This window comes from Hippopotamus amphibius, chromosome 5, assembly GCF_030028045.1.
Source record: "Hippopotamus amphibius kiboko isolate mHipAmp2 chromosome 5, mHipAmp2.hap2, whole genome shotgun sequence".
Classification (NCBI taxonomy): domain Eukaryota; kingdom Metazoa; phylum Chordata; class Mammalia; order Artiodactyla; family Hippopotamidae; genus Hippopotamus; species Hippopotamus amphibius.
Window position 1 is genome coordinate 95135138 of NC_080190.1, and position 14413 is coordinate 95149550.

The following is a 14413-nucleotide window of genomic DNA, read 5'->3' on the forward strand; positions in this document are numbered from 1 at the left end:
ATTTTCTCTCTGTGCTTCTGAACTATTGTGGTTTGCCAACTGCTTTTTCAAAATACTTCAAAGCCATGATTATCTCCGTGATCCTGAGAGCAATGAAGACTGAGTTTTGAGATGCGGGCTCCAGCCTCGGTTCTGTCCTGCCGCACGCTGGCTCGTTGAGGGGTCTTCATTTTTGGAAGCATTCGGGGAAAATGGTCACGTAACTCTCGGCTTAGCTGCTCCACAGTTGGCAGGCACAGCTTCTTCTCAGTTCAATTCCCTGGTCTTTTGGCTCTGGAGCAGTTTTGCGACTTCATCACAGGGCGTCTAAACACTGCTGTTGCCTTCCCTGGGCCCCATCAGTGGTCACGCGGTGAGAATCGCAGCGCTGCCGGCACGGTTAGACCAGCAGGTGGAATAACTCAGGCACTCTTCACACAGGTAGCTGTTTTCATTCCTTTTCACCTTAAGGCTGTTCAAAAGGCCAGTATTCCTCTGGGTACTGCCTGCATCCTTCACATATCGCTATAAACATCCCATTTTTTAGAATAAATGTGTAGTCATTCAAATGTCTCCTAGTTCAGTGTTGTGAGATCATTAAATAAGTTTCAAAAAGTGATGTAATTAGTATCAGCAGCTTTTAGATATGTTTATATGATAGCTTGTTAAACAGTAACAAACCTACTTTGATGACATTATTGTCAGCATAGAGGGGCTCTCCATGAAGCCGGTGAATGGTCATAGATTGTCCTCTACGGGAGTGAGTCCTGTGTATTTTGAAGCTACTCTTGATAAGTCTCTTTTGCAGTAACCTCTGTACCTAGATGTGTATCAATGGATAATACTTGCTCCGTAACAGGAGGAGTTATTTCCTAAGATAGGAAGCCAAGGAGGTGGCAGAATATTTCCATGTACTTTTGGGGTTAGACAGATGGAATTGAGGGTGGACACTCTTACCTTTAAACCTGATGCCTTAGATGCCTGTTTGGTAAAAGGTAGAAGTGGTAAGATTTGGGAGGTAATGTGATATTAGGAACAGGAAGCATGAAAATATAATTTTCTGTGAAAACTATTTACAGCCCCGGCCAGACTCCCACAGGACCACTCCCGGCTGCAAGTCCTGAGCAGGATTGGATCAAGCGAGGTCTGCAGGCACTTTCTGAACAGGTGATTGGAGAGCTCGCAAGTCTGGACACTGCCAGGAAAGGCCTTTAAGTGTAGGAATAAAAAGAACATCAGATTTTTTCCCAAAGGTACAAGACTTCCAAGTTCCTCTGTTTGAATTTCAAAGGCTGATAAGCCCTTCTTAGCCCAAATCAAATAAAAGACATCTCCAGCATAGCAAGGGGATCTCGGGGACACACAGAACCTGGAAAGCACCTGCTGTTTGTGGAGCTGATGCTGTGGTCTCTGAGGATGGCCTGGAGGGTGACGTAAGGTGATGACTTCTGTTCAGTGCTATGTACGTGGAACTTAATTGTAGGGCTGGGTTAAGAAATTGGTGGGGGTGGGAGTATTGCTGGAAGTACATAAATGCTACTTAATCCCTGAGGAATATTCTGTCTTCTCCAAGAGTGCCCTCCTGGGTAGGGGAGGAATTACCCACAGGAGAGGAGAGGTGGGTGTTTGCAGCAGAGATCATGTCCTGTGAGGCTGAGCAGAAGGCTCGTGGGACCAAGGAAGGAGATGAAGGCAGCCTGGAAGGGTCTGAGAGCTCTTTGAAGATCATTTCTTGTAAAGTTCAGATGACGGCAGCTAAATCAAAAAGCGCAGCCCAAGTAAGGCAGAATTATAGAATTCAGGAGATCACCCGCGTTCTCAAGCTAAGGCTTTCACCGTAAAATAAGAGGGTGGAGGAGTTACCAGGTGATAGAGAGCAGTGTGGGGTGACTCACAGAGGGCAACGTCCCAGCCAGTCGGTGGCACCAGCTGCTACTGTCCCCCCAGGGTGCACACACGGGACATTTCCACGGCAAGCTGAACATAAAAACCGACAGGGACCGGGGAGGGTTGGGGGGGAATGAATCGGGAGATTGAGATTGTCATATGTACATTACTAATAAGAAAAAAAAAGCCACATTGTACATCCTAAATATATGCAGTTTATTGTCTGTTAAATGTATCTCAATAAAAGTTCTTTAAAAAAAAAAACCAACAGGGACCTGCTGTCTAGCACGGGCACTATACTCAATGTCTTGCAGTAACCTCTGACGGAGGAGAATGTGGAACAGAACACATGTATAACTGAATGACTTCACTGTGCACCTGAAACTGGCACAACTTCGAGAATCAACCGTATTTCAATAAAAATTTAAAAAACTAGTTAGACGATAGTGTGGAAGACAAGTGGGAGGAGAGCAAGGACGGGTGATGCTACCCCCCCTTCTCTGGCTGCTCAACAGGGGGTTGTTTCCCGTATGTGTGTCACGTTTCAGTGTAAACTCATCTTAAATGCATGGTGAGGGTGAGGGCAAGGGTGTTAGGATCCCTCCCTCCAGAGTAACTTTTGGCAGCCTACCGCAAGAGTCGTTTTACAATTCTCTACCTTTCCCAAGCCACAGGCCCGATCTCCTGTCTAAATAGGCTTGTCCTGGCACTAAAACCCGATTCCCTGGGATCGCAGGTCAGTAGCACTGCCCACTGCCCATCCGGGCTGTCATGGCAACAGGCCCTCAGCGCATTGCCCCAGCCCTCAGCTGCTTCTTCGCTTTTGACTTGAGGGAGTGCCCCTTTTTCTCACTGGCTACATCACACATCTCCAAGTATTTTTGTTTGCAAGACCAGCTTTCCAGCTACTTGCCGGAATCTTAACACTATCGTTTAACTTTTATTAATCAAGATAATGTTGAAAATACATTAATTTTAACATAATTTTTGTTTCATTTCTGCTTGATAGTGTTAATCGTGTCATCTTATACACTTTTCTCAAACAGCACTTCATATAATTTAAGTAGCTGCATTTCACAAAGGCTTCTTGCTGACTGAAGTTCTGTCGGAAGAACGCCCATAGAATTTATTCCTCTGTCACTGACTTGGTGTGAGCTTTTTAGTTGCCTTCAAAAGCAAAACGAACACAATCTGCTTTTGTTAAATAATGTGGGCTTTTGGATGTGTAGCTCTAACAGTGAAAATTTCAGAGGAACAAGGTTTTGATTCTGTACACGCGTGTGCTAATTTGGAAACAACGCTGCAGTGCATGGTCAAGTGGAAGGCAGGACAAGAGACAAAGGGGAGAAATAAGACATCATTTTTATAACATTTTTCACAGGGATATATTCAGTTTCTAAGTTGTATTGGCTCTCCAAAGATTAATATAGATCAGAGTGTATGGTTAATGTCTCTATATTATACATGAAAACTTGTACATGTATAAACATTATCCTCAGCTGTAACCCACACACATCACTTGTTATGCCAGGGACACGGGCTCGGTGTGTCTAATAATATATAGGAATGGTGTGGCTTTCACGGTATTTGCTGTAGGAAGTGTGTGCTGCATTTTCATTGTGTTGTGATAGACATCTAAGAATCAGGCTCGTCCAGCTTCAAATATTCTCCACACAAAAGCAGATATTTCAAATGGAGCTGAACAAAATCATCCTCACTTAACAACCTGTGATAAGTGATCGTGTGTGGCTTACACCGTGTTTGCACGTGAGGGGCGACGCAGAGCCGTGGGGAGAGCAGGTGGTGGACACGGTAGCATCACCCGGCTCTTCGACGCCGAGCCTGCACCCCTGCGCTCTCAGCCCCGGGCAGGGCTGTTCTTCTCCCTCCACGGACTTGCTCCGGCCAAACACACATCGGCAGCAGAAACAGGAGCAGAAGCTGGGAGGTGCCTGGAAGGTCCCGCCGCTGCAGTCAGAGCCGCCCCCTCGCATCCCCGGCCCTGCAGGTCCCCCTGGGATGGAGACACGGGAGCCTCCCGCCCACCTGCCGCTCAGGGCCCGGCCAGGCGGCGGCGCCCCGGACACGCGGACGGAATAAATGCTTCTCAGTTTAAGCCGTAAAGTTAGGGGCTGCTGTGTTGTCAGTATTATTGGGTCAATACTAAAACTATGTAAGAAAATGCTATTTACAAACCAGAAATAGAGTCACAGATGTAGAAAACGATCTTATGGTTACCAGGGGGGAAGGGGAGGAGGGACAAATTGGGAGATTGGGATTGACATACACACACTACTATGTATAAAATAGATAACTAATAAGAACATATTGTACAGCACAGGGACCTCTACTCAGTACCCTGGAATGACCTGTATAGGAAAAGAAACTAAAAAGAAGAGTGGATGTGTGTATATGTATAACTGACTCACTTTGCTGTACAACAGAAAGTAACACAACATTGTAAATCAACTATATGCCAATAAAAATTTTAAAAATGCCTAAATTTTGATTTTGATAGAATTTATGTGCATACCATATATTTGTATCGATTTTTCAACAAGTTGATTTTTATTATATCTTTTTATTATTCAATTAATATAGGACAAGGCATTGAAGCTAATATACCCTGAAATTAGAAAGATGATATTATCTGTATTAAAAGCCATTGTAAATCTTAAAATAGCTGAGCAGAAATTTATTCTAATAATAGTAGGGTAAAATACTTCAGACCAGTTCCTCATGAAAGACAAAAGAAAATGATACATGAAATTCACAGACAAAAACTCATGAAATGCTTCATAAAGTTTCTTAAAAACTAACAAGTTAGTAAGAAATTATAAGACCAAAATCTATGGGAAAATCCCTGATCTTTAAGACCAACTTTCAAAACTGCTTTGGCCTTGAGGGAATTTACTAATCAAAACAAAAACAAAAACAGAAAAAAAAAATGGCTGGAACTTTTCGGTAAATCAGTGTCCATATGGGTGAGAAAGAAAACCCGTACCCCACATCACATGCATGAAATCACTTGCACGTACATCAAAGACCAAATGACACAACAAAAAGCTAACATTAATATTGGAGAACATCTCTATAACACAGATACTCAAGGGGCTTGAAAAACTACCTAACAATAGAGGGAAATCAGATGGTAAATAAAGACATGAAAACCTGCACCATCTCTTCAGAACTGGGAGATGCACCTTGAATCCACACTGAGGTGCCTTCCCAGGGTCACGAGACTGTTTAAAGTCCAGGAATCTGACCACACAAAATTGTAAATCCCTGTCCAAATGTTAGTTATTATTATATTCTAATATACTTGTAATGCATTTTTTAATGTTTATTTTATTATTTATTTATTTATTTTTGGCTGTGTTGGGTCTTCTTTGCTTCATATGGACTTTCTTTAGTTGTGGCGAGTGGGGGCTACTCTTCGTTGCAGTGTTGGGTTTCTCATTGCGGTGGCTTCTCTTGTAGAGAACAGGCTCTAGGAGCGTGGGCTTCAGTAGTTGTGGTGCATGTGGGCTCAGTAGTTGTGGCTCATGGGCTTAGTTGCTCTGAGACACGCTGGATCTTCCCAGACCAGGGCTTGAACCTGTGTCCCCTGCATTGGCAGGTGGATTCTTAACCACTGTGCCACCAGGGAAGTCCTTGTAATGCAATTTTAATTAAGTATATTCCAAGTCATTTGAAAACACTTCTATAATAATTACCCCCCAAAACTAAAGTTATCATTTAAACTTTCAGTATTTCCAGTAGATTGCTCCTCCCTGCTTTGCATAGCCCCACAATGTTCCAGTATGCACAGTTCAAAAAACAGAAATCCACAGTGGAACCGACGCACGCTCTCTGAGTTCAGAGGTGACCCCTGTATTTCACCAGAGCCAGCAGGTCCAGCCGGAGACCAGCCAGGGCCTTCCCCCCACGTGCTCTCCTTACAGGACCCTGGACTCTGATGGTCACTGGGCACGAACAGCTCCAACTCTGGGCGCTCAGCTTCCTGGAAGGAGCAAGATGCTGGTCTAAAACTCTGGAATTGTTCTCTTCTGTGCCATTTTGGTAGTGTCTGGGACAGCTGCATGTGTACGTACCTAAAATAAACACCCTGGAGTTAGGGTTTTGAAAGCTAAGATCCAAAACGCTGTGAATGGCACTGTCATCCCAGGGCTTTTCGTCACTGGACACCTGGCTCCACCTCCTCCCCTCCCACACCACTTCTGTAAGAAACAGACTCCTTACAGGCTTTGTTCTCTGTTAGTTTATGTACAGAAATATACAGCCAACTAATAGTGGTGCAAAGTGCAGTTCATACAAACACTATTTTAAGAGAAATGTGTATTATTGTCTATATTGGATGTAAAATTTAAGTAATAAACCCAAGAATGAGATGGCTAAAACCAAACAAGCCACCTTCATTGGCCATCTGTACAGACTGCTAGTCTGTTTCCCATACATATTCTTTTAAAGGAAAATAATATTCTATAACACCAATGCTTGTACTGTTTCTGGCAGTTTACATGCCTGCACACCCACTCTCTATGGCTTTTGAAATTAGTTTTTGCATCCATTTCATCTTTTTAAGTATGTCTAGTATAAATGCAACAAAATATACTTCTCTTTACACCCCCCGGCTCTTAAGTTTCTAGCTTTCTGAAAAATATCAGTAAATACTTCATTTACCCTCTCTTTGCCCTGTGTCTCCGTGAGCTCGAGCATGCAGCCCCCTCTCTAAAACGCTACTCCAAAATCCCAGTGTCCTCCCCAACTTGATGAGTGAGAAATATGTATCCACATATTTTGAAACAAATTTTTATACCATCATTAATTTTCCCACTTTGTGAATTTTTGCTTGTAATTTCTACCTCCTGATTAAACAGAACTCCACTGAGGCAGGGTAGTGGCCGTTATCCAGCCTCACGATGACAGATACAGTGAAGAAATCTTGATGAAATATTCTTTCGGAGTACGCATTTTCTACTTTAAAGCATTATCAGAATAACGCTTGCAGCATAATTGAGACTTCACATTTTTATTACAGATCTCACAGCAGGTGACTACAGCAAAGGACTGTGTCATCTATGAAAATTGTTATTTATATGAAAATGATACCGTCGTTAAAATGCAGATGGAGCACTGTTATCATTCAACACATTAGATTTTAATACAGTGAAAATCGCCTTTAACTTTTCTGCAAATTACAACCTCCAGGGATCCTTCACATCATGACTGTATTGTTTCTGTCAAAGTCAAAGCCAATTCTGACATATTTGGGAAATTGAAATTGGATCCAGCATGAAGGAGTGAAGTCCTGAAAGACTAATGGAGGCTCACATTGCATCCAGTCTGCACGTTTACCCTCCAGAAAAAAGCAAGATGCTGCATTTCCTGACCCTGACCTTGCTAAGCTCTCTGGGAGTGTTGAAGGGTTCAACTTGGATCTAAAGGTAGGATCTAAATGTATGTGAACACCGGAAAAAAGGGAAATGGTTGAGCAAGAGGGAGCAGACGCCAGGGCCAGCACACACCTTGGAGGACAAGCCGACACTGTTGCCACTTCCACTATTAAAACAAAACCACGCCCGGCGTAGTGACCATGGCCAGGCTCCTGGGACATCACGGCAGCCTGCCTGGGGGAGGCAGGGCGTGACTGGGGCTGCATCACACAGCAGAGGGCTCTGGAGACCACACAGTGTGGAGGGCAGGGTCACCCCCGGGACAGCTTCGGCACCTGGAAGCCACCCTAGGCTCGGCCAGGGCTCTCAGAGCAGCAGAGGGCTAGAGATTCTCAAGGGGAAGGCTGAGGCCCACACCTTGGGCTTGTCGGAGTAAAGGAACCACATTTAGATTTAGACGCTGGAAAGGAGAACAAGCCAGAGACCCTGGGGTCCTGCACCCACACCAAAGAGGGCAGTGTGGACACCTTGTTGCGGTTTCCAGTGTGGGAGCACTTTTTGTCCTTGAACTACTGAGACCTGTCAGTATGTGAAGTATTGTTAACTTCCAGCTGTTCAGGCCGTGGATCTCCTGGGAACGAGGCAGGGGGTTGCTTAAAGGCAGGCGAGGGGTCACTTCTGACATAGGTAGGGCTATTTAAATACATATTTTAAAATTAAGTTTAGTATGCCTAAATTAAGAATCTATCCTTAAAAATAGTGGTTAATTTTCACCTAAGGTAAATAATTAAAGTAATAACCTGATAAACTCAGTTCATTCTCTAAGTTTTAGGTGTCTTGTTAAACTTTATGAAAACTGCAAATAGACTTTCATTAATTGAAAATGCCCGTCATACTATACAATTTATAAAAGTACTGGCTAGGGACCATGTTATGTTTAAAGCCATCCTTGTTACTGTGCAAACATGTCCAAAGCCTTACAGGTAGTAAAACATTTGATCTAGCAGTTCAATTTCTATAAATATATCGTTAGAAAAGAGTCAGTCTGGTGAAAGCAAAGATCTATACATGTTAATTATTTATGTTACCGAAAACTTGAAGACAACATATATACCCAAAGAAATTGAATTGTGATTATCTATATCAACTGCAAAAAAAAAAAAAAATAGAACACTATTTCTCACCTCTTAAAACTTAGAGAATAGTGGAAAGTAAAGCATTAGGCAGGAACTGAATTAATGTTTTGAATGAATCCAGGAGTTTTTAGAATCACATGATAGGCAAGCTAATATAGTCAGGAAGTCAGGAAAGACTCTTCCAAGGAAGTAGTGCTTAAGATGAGACCCGATAGGGAAGTTACCTGAAGATGGGGCGGGGAGAAGCAGGGGATGCCTGCAGAGCTTTATGAACAGAGTGAACGGCCCCCAAGAGTGTCGGGAGGTAATTTATTCAGAACATTTTGAATTTGTTATAATAACATCGCTAAACAACAGATAAGAAAATAGCCAGCTGATAAGTGGACATAGGTTTTTCTAACACACCTAGAAACAATGCAGCTCCCAGTGCTTTGTTTGTTTGCTTGTTTGTTTGTTCTGTGTATGTGCTGAGCTGTGCCTTCAACACTCAGGCGGCGGACAGCTTTGCATCCCTCTTCACTTACATCTTGTGCAGAGACACCAGGTTCACTGGAGGTTAACACTTGGGTCTTTTTCTCATGAATTCTGAGCACGGGGACAGCCCTGGACGTGCCCACAGCCTCAGGTATGCACGTGCCCTTCTGAGCTCCCAGGAATAGCCAGTGTTTTCAGAGTCCCTGAGGGCTTCGTGGTCCCCAGCTTTTCCTTATCAGCTTTTTTGCCCCCCCCCAACTATTATCACAGCTATATTCCACATTATCCGGCACCCACAAAGTTAATCAGTTGTTTATAATTGTTGACAACAACTGCCCTCGGGGAGAAGACATGTAACACTGGGTGTGCTCCAAATCATGTCAAATACAGACAGCCCTGCAAGTTTAATTGTCCTAGGAACCACCAGATAGGTCAAATATAACACTTCTTTGGGAATGGGTCTTTGCAAGAGTTTCAACAGCATTCTGCCGCTTCCCACTGTGAAACTGCCGGTTTTCATTGTGATTGAAGGTTACTTCCATGGCTGCTGTGGAGTTGGACGGTATAGGATGAGACTAGGGTGTGTGAAAATGCACAGAGTTTGCTGTTCTTAAAGAAGTTCAGCACCTTTTCATGAACAAACTCTCCCCTGCTTGCCGCAAGTATCTGGTCATTATCCAGAGTTCTGAAAATGTTCATTCTAACATTTTTTGATAGGTTTCTCATCATTTAATGGAGGAGAGAATTTTAGGAGGGCCTTACTCTGCCATGTTCCTTGACATCTTTCCATTCCAATTTTAAAGACGTATTTATGTTTAAAAATTCTTTGAACAAATGTGTGATAAGGTTTCAAGGCTTTCTTTGATAAATGAAATCTGTGAGCACACTCAGAGCAGGGTTTTTTTTTTTATTTTATTATTGCTTTTTCCCTTGGTATGGGTCATGATTTCCTGTTTCTTTGTATGTCTCATAATATTTTGCTGAAAACCTGGATATTTCAGATATTATATTGTAGCAACCCTTGATTTCATTTTCTTTCCTTCTGTCATTAATGTTTCTGTTTTCAATTGTGTTGTTGTTTTTCTGTTTCTTGAGGTTTTGTGTTTGCTTTTTAGTAATTTACTTGCACTTGATTTGAGAATTCTCTCTGCTCAGTGTTATGTTTATTATTTTACTTTTTATCATGGTTTCTTAGGGCCCATCCCTTTTTCTGCACAGCTTAGTGGTAAGTCAATGATTCCTCAGTGGTTGTGATCAACCAGCTGGACCCAGTGAGGTTTCCACTTTCTCTGATAGATCTGTGTGTGGTTTGGGGAGCATATTCAATGTTCTGAGAGGTTTCACATCTGCCCCAGGTTTTACTTTCCACCAGGCTCTGCCAGCATGTCCTTGAATTGACTGCAGCCTCTCAAAGAGTCAAGGGTGTGGTGGGTCTTTGCCTGGGGCCCCCAGATCTCTTCTCCCAAGTGTACACCCTCCCAGCTAGTAAAGGATGTATGGGGAGCATAGGTACTTCTTCTATGTCTTCCTAGTGGTGAAGCCTCTTCAGAAATGCTTCCTATCAAGGTTGCTATTATTAATGGCAACAGAGGGGGCATGCGTTCATCCTCTCTGCCTCAAAGCTACTAGTTTTCACAGTCAGCATCTCCTGTTAAAACTACTGCCTGAACTGAGCTGGAGGGTGGGCGGAGAAACTCCAGAGAAAGAGGCAACAGACTCAGATCAAACCTCAGCAGTTTCTTGTGAATAAATATTTCTTGATTGTTATTTATCTTTGGTCGATTTCTGTTTGTCCTTCATTCCCGCTTCTCTGAGTTGCTTCCTTGACACACTTGTAGCCTAGGAGAAATATCCTTCCTTCTTTTTCCAAGGTATTGTATGTGTTGCTTTATTTTGTCTTTTCAGTTCATGTTAAGAGTTCCTATTGATATACTTGCCTCTAACACCAACTATAAACTCCTTGAGAGCAGGAGCTGTATCTTATTTCTCTCTTTGCCTCCAAAGTGAGGCACTGTGCTTGACCTTCAAGTGCTCTAGAAATGTCGATAAAACCACTATTAGTGTTGGTATGATGGTAACTTTTATCTTCATGTGTGTGCAACTAGACTGGAAACCAGTGTGGGTAAAAGCCAGTTTTCATTCTTTTTCTTTCTTTTGTTCACAGAAATTTGTAAGATGTTGTCTATGCAATTGGCATTAAAATACCAACATTTAAAGTGATGACTTGAAGTTTTATGCTAAGTTATTTGCTTCATCCTAAAATGTCATGGCGTCTCTCAGCTTCTTGCCTTCACACATTAACTAATTTGTGAATCTATGCTTGGATCAGTCAATGATGCCAACCTTCCTTCCCAGGTAAACTTCTCACCCCTGCATCTCAAGGATCACTGGACCCAGGAATCATTTTCTTTTTTTTTCTTCTTTAAATAAATGTATTTATTTATTTTTAATTTATTTATTGGCTGTGTTGGGTCTTTGTTGCTGCACGCGGGCTTTCTCAGTCACAGTGATTGGGGGCTGTTCTTTGTTGCAGTGCACAGGCTTCTCATTCAGTGGCTTCTCTTGTTGCAGAGCACAGGCTCTAGGCTTCAGTGGTTGTGGCACACAGGCTCAATAGTTGCAGCTCACAGGCTCTAGAGCGTAGGGTCAGTGGTTGTGGCGCACATGGGCTTAGTTACTCTGCAGCATGTGGGATCTTCCTGGCCCAGGGATTGAACCCGTGTCCCCTGCATTGGCAGGGGGACTCTTAACCACTGTACCACCAGGGAAGTCCAGCAAGAATCATTTTCTAATGCATCCCCGCTTCTTCACTGTTTAGTTAGGCTGCTTCCCTCCCTACACAGTCCCTCTGGCTGGTGTCAATTACAGCGTGTATCACATTTTATCAAATTCCTGTCGACTTCATGCTGAGGAAATGCATTTACCTTCATACCTTCAGCACGTGGCACAGTTACCAATACACAGTAAGCATTTAAGGATAGTTTTGAAATAAATAAATTACAGTATATTCAACTAAAAGCTTATAAATAATAACAATATTAATAAATTTATCCAAATGCAATCTCTTAAGGTGGAGACTTTGCTTTTAAATTTTATTTCTGTTGTTTTAATAGCAACTTGGGTTATTAGAACTGAGAGTTTTCTTATTGACCCAGATTACTTTTCATTTTTAAGTCTGGTAAGTTTATTAACAACTATATCTAAAATCTGCCCAAATAATCTCATTCAACTATCTTCAAATATGTAGAAACAGAAAGAGCATGGTTTGTATGCGGATTATACATGATTTTAGCAATTACAGATTTATTATCTTGCCAAAAAATTTTTTTCAACTGTTTTGTGTAAGTGTGATTGACATCGATTTATGTACTAGAATTCCAGTTCAAGAGATGGCATTTCAGATATTAGTCAAATAAACTAGACACCTTCAGAAGAAAAGTAGAGCAAGTCAAAATTTGTAGTTTGATATTGCCATTAACCTCGTATAAATCCATAGGAAAAAGTTATTCTATTGAGGGCTTAATAGGAGGGGATTATAAGAAGGACACTGAGGTCTTGTTCACCTTTCAGCTCTGCTGGGAGCCTGAGCTCCGAGGTTCAGCTGCTCCAGTCTGATGATAACCCTTCACTCGCCAAGTGTGTGGTCTTGGGCAAGTAACTGGACCTCAGTTTCAGCATCAGTAAATTGAGGGTAACAGACCTCAGAGGAGTGCCTGGCATTTAGAAACAGGAACAGATGTCAGCTGCTATTACTGTTACAGGGATAATAATCACAATAAGATCTTCATGTCATCATCAGGATTGCCTTCTCGTGCTCAAGCAGCTACGAAGTGAAAACGTTTCACATCAGGGAAACGTACAGGGATTTGGCCACTTTCCAGTAACCTATGCCTTGAAAAATGATTCTTACACGTCAGAAATTAGGTTGCTTCTTCCTAAGGTAGATAAATTCAGGTATGTCAGCCCAGTAGAGGCACCGAGTGCAATGCTGAAGAGAATAAACACACATCTGAAGAGCAATAAATGTTCCCAATTCATTGAATTTAAATGTAAGTTAAATTACTTCACGATGTACCTTACACAGAAAGACATGCTGCTTAAAAGATAATTAAAAGTCTTTAAATGTGGATGAAGCAGTTTCTCCTTCCCTAAGTAATTTAAGCTGTTTTAACTCTCATCGCAGCAAGGAGTGCAGAGACAAGCACGGCATGCTCTTATGCGCTTGAAGTCTGAGATCCTGCAGTGGTTTGATTCTGAAGTGTGTGTGTGTGTGTGTGTGTGTGTGTGTGTGTGTGTGTGAGTGTGTGTGTGTGTGTCTCCTTCGGGGAGCCACGTTGTTCTCTAGCAGGCATTGTGCTTCAGGTAAACAGATGGCATCAGCGTGTTCTCAGCATATCAAGTCCACACAGAAGTCCCAGTGCCGTGAGCTTCTTCTTTTTTTTTTTTTTGCATTTTATTTTATTTACTATTATTTTTTTAATTTATTTATTATTTTTTTGGGGGTACACCAAGTTCAATCATCTGTTTTTATACACATATCCCCGTATTCCCTCCCTCCCTCAACTCCCCCCCCACCCTCCTTTGAGTCCCCCCCACCCTCCCCGCCCCAGTCCTCTAAGGCATCTTCCATCCTCGAGTTGGACTCCCTTTGTTATACAACAACTTCCCACTGGCTATCTATTTAACAGTTGGTACTATATATATGTCTGTGCTACTCACTCGCTTCCTCTCAGCTTCCCCTTCACCCCCCGCCCCCCCAAACCTCGAGTTCTCCAGTCCATTCTCTGCACCTGCATCCTTGTTCTTGTCAGTGAGTTCATCAGTTCCATTTTTAGATTCCGTATATGTGAGTTAGCATACAATATTTGTCTTTCTCTTTCTGACTTACTTCACTCTGTATGACAGACTCTAGGTCTATCCACCTCCTTACATATAGCTCCATCTTATCCCTTTTTATAGCTGAGTAATATTCCATTGTATATATATGCCACATCTTCTTTATCCATTCATTTGTTGATGGGCATTTAGGTTGCTTCCATGTCCTGGCTATTGTAAATAGTGCTGCAATAAACATTATGGTACATGTTTCTTTTGGGATTATGGTTTTCTTTGGGTATATGCCCAGGAGTGGGATTACTGGATCATATGGAAGTTCTATTTGTAGTTTTTTAAGGAACCTCCAAATTGTTTTCCATAGTGGCTGTACCAACTTACATTCCCACCAACAGTGCAGGAGAGTTCCCTTTTCTCCACACCCTCTCCAACATTTGTTGTTTCCGGATTTTGTGATGATGGCCATTCCGATTGGTGTGAGGTGATACCTCATTGTGGCTTTGACTTGCATTTCTCTGATGATGAGTGATGTTGAGCATCTTTTCATGTGTTTGTTGGCCATCTGTATGTCTTCTTTGGAGAAATGTCTATTTAGGTGTTCTGCCCATCTGTGGATTGGGTTATTTGCTTTTTTGGTATTAAGCTGCATGAGCTGCTTGTACATTTTGGAGGTTAATCCTTTGTCCGTTATTTCATAGGCAACTATTT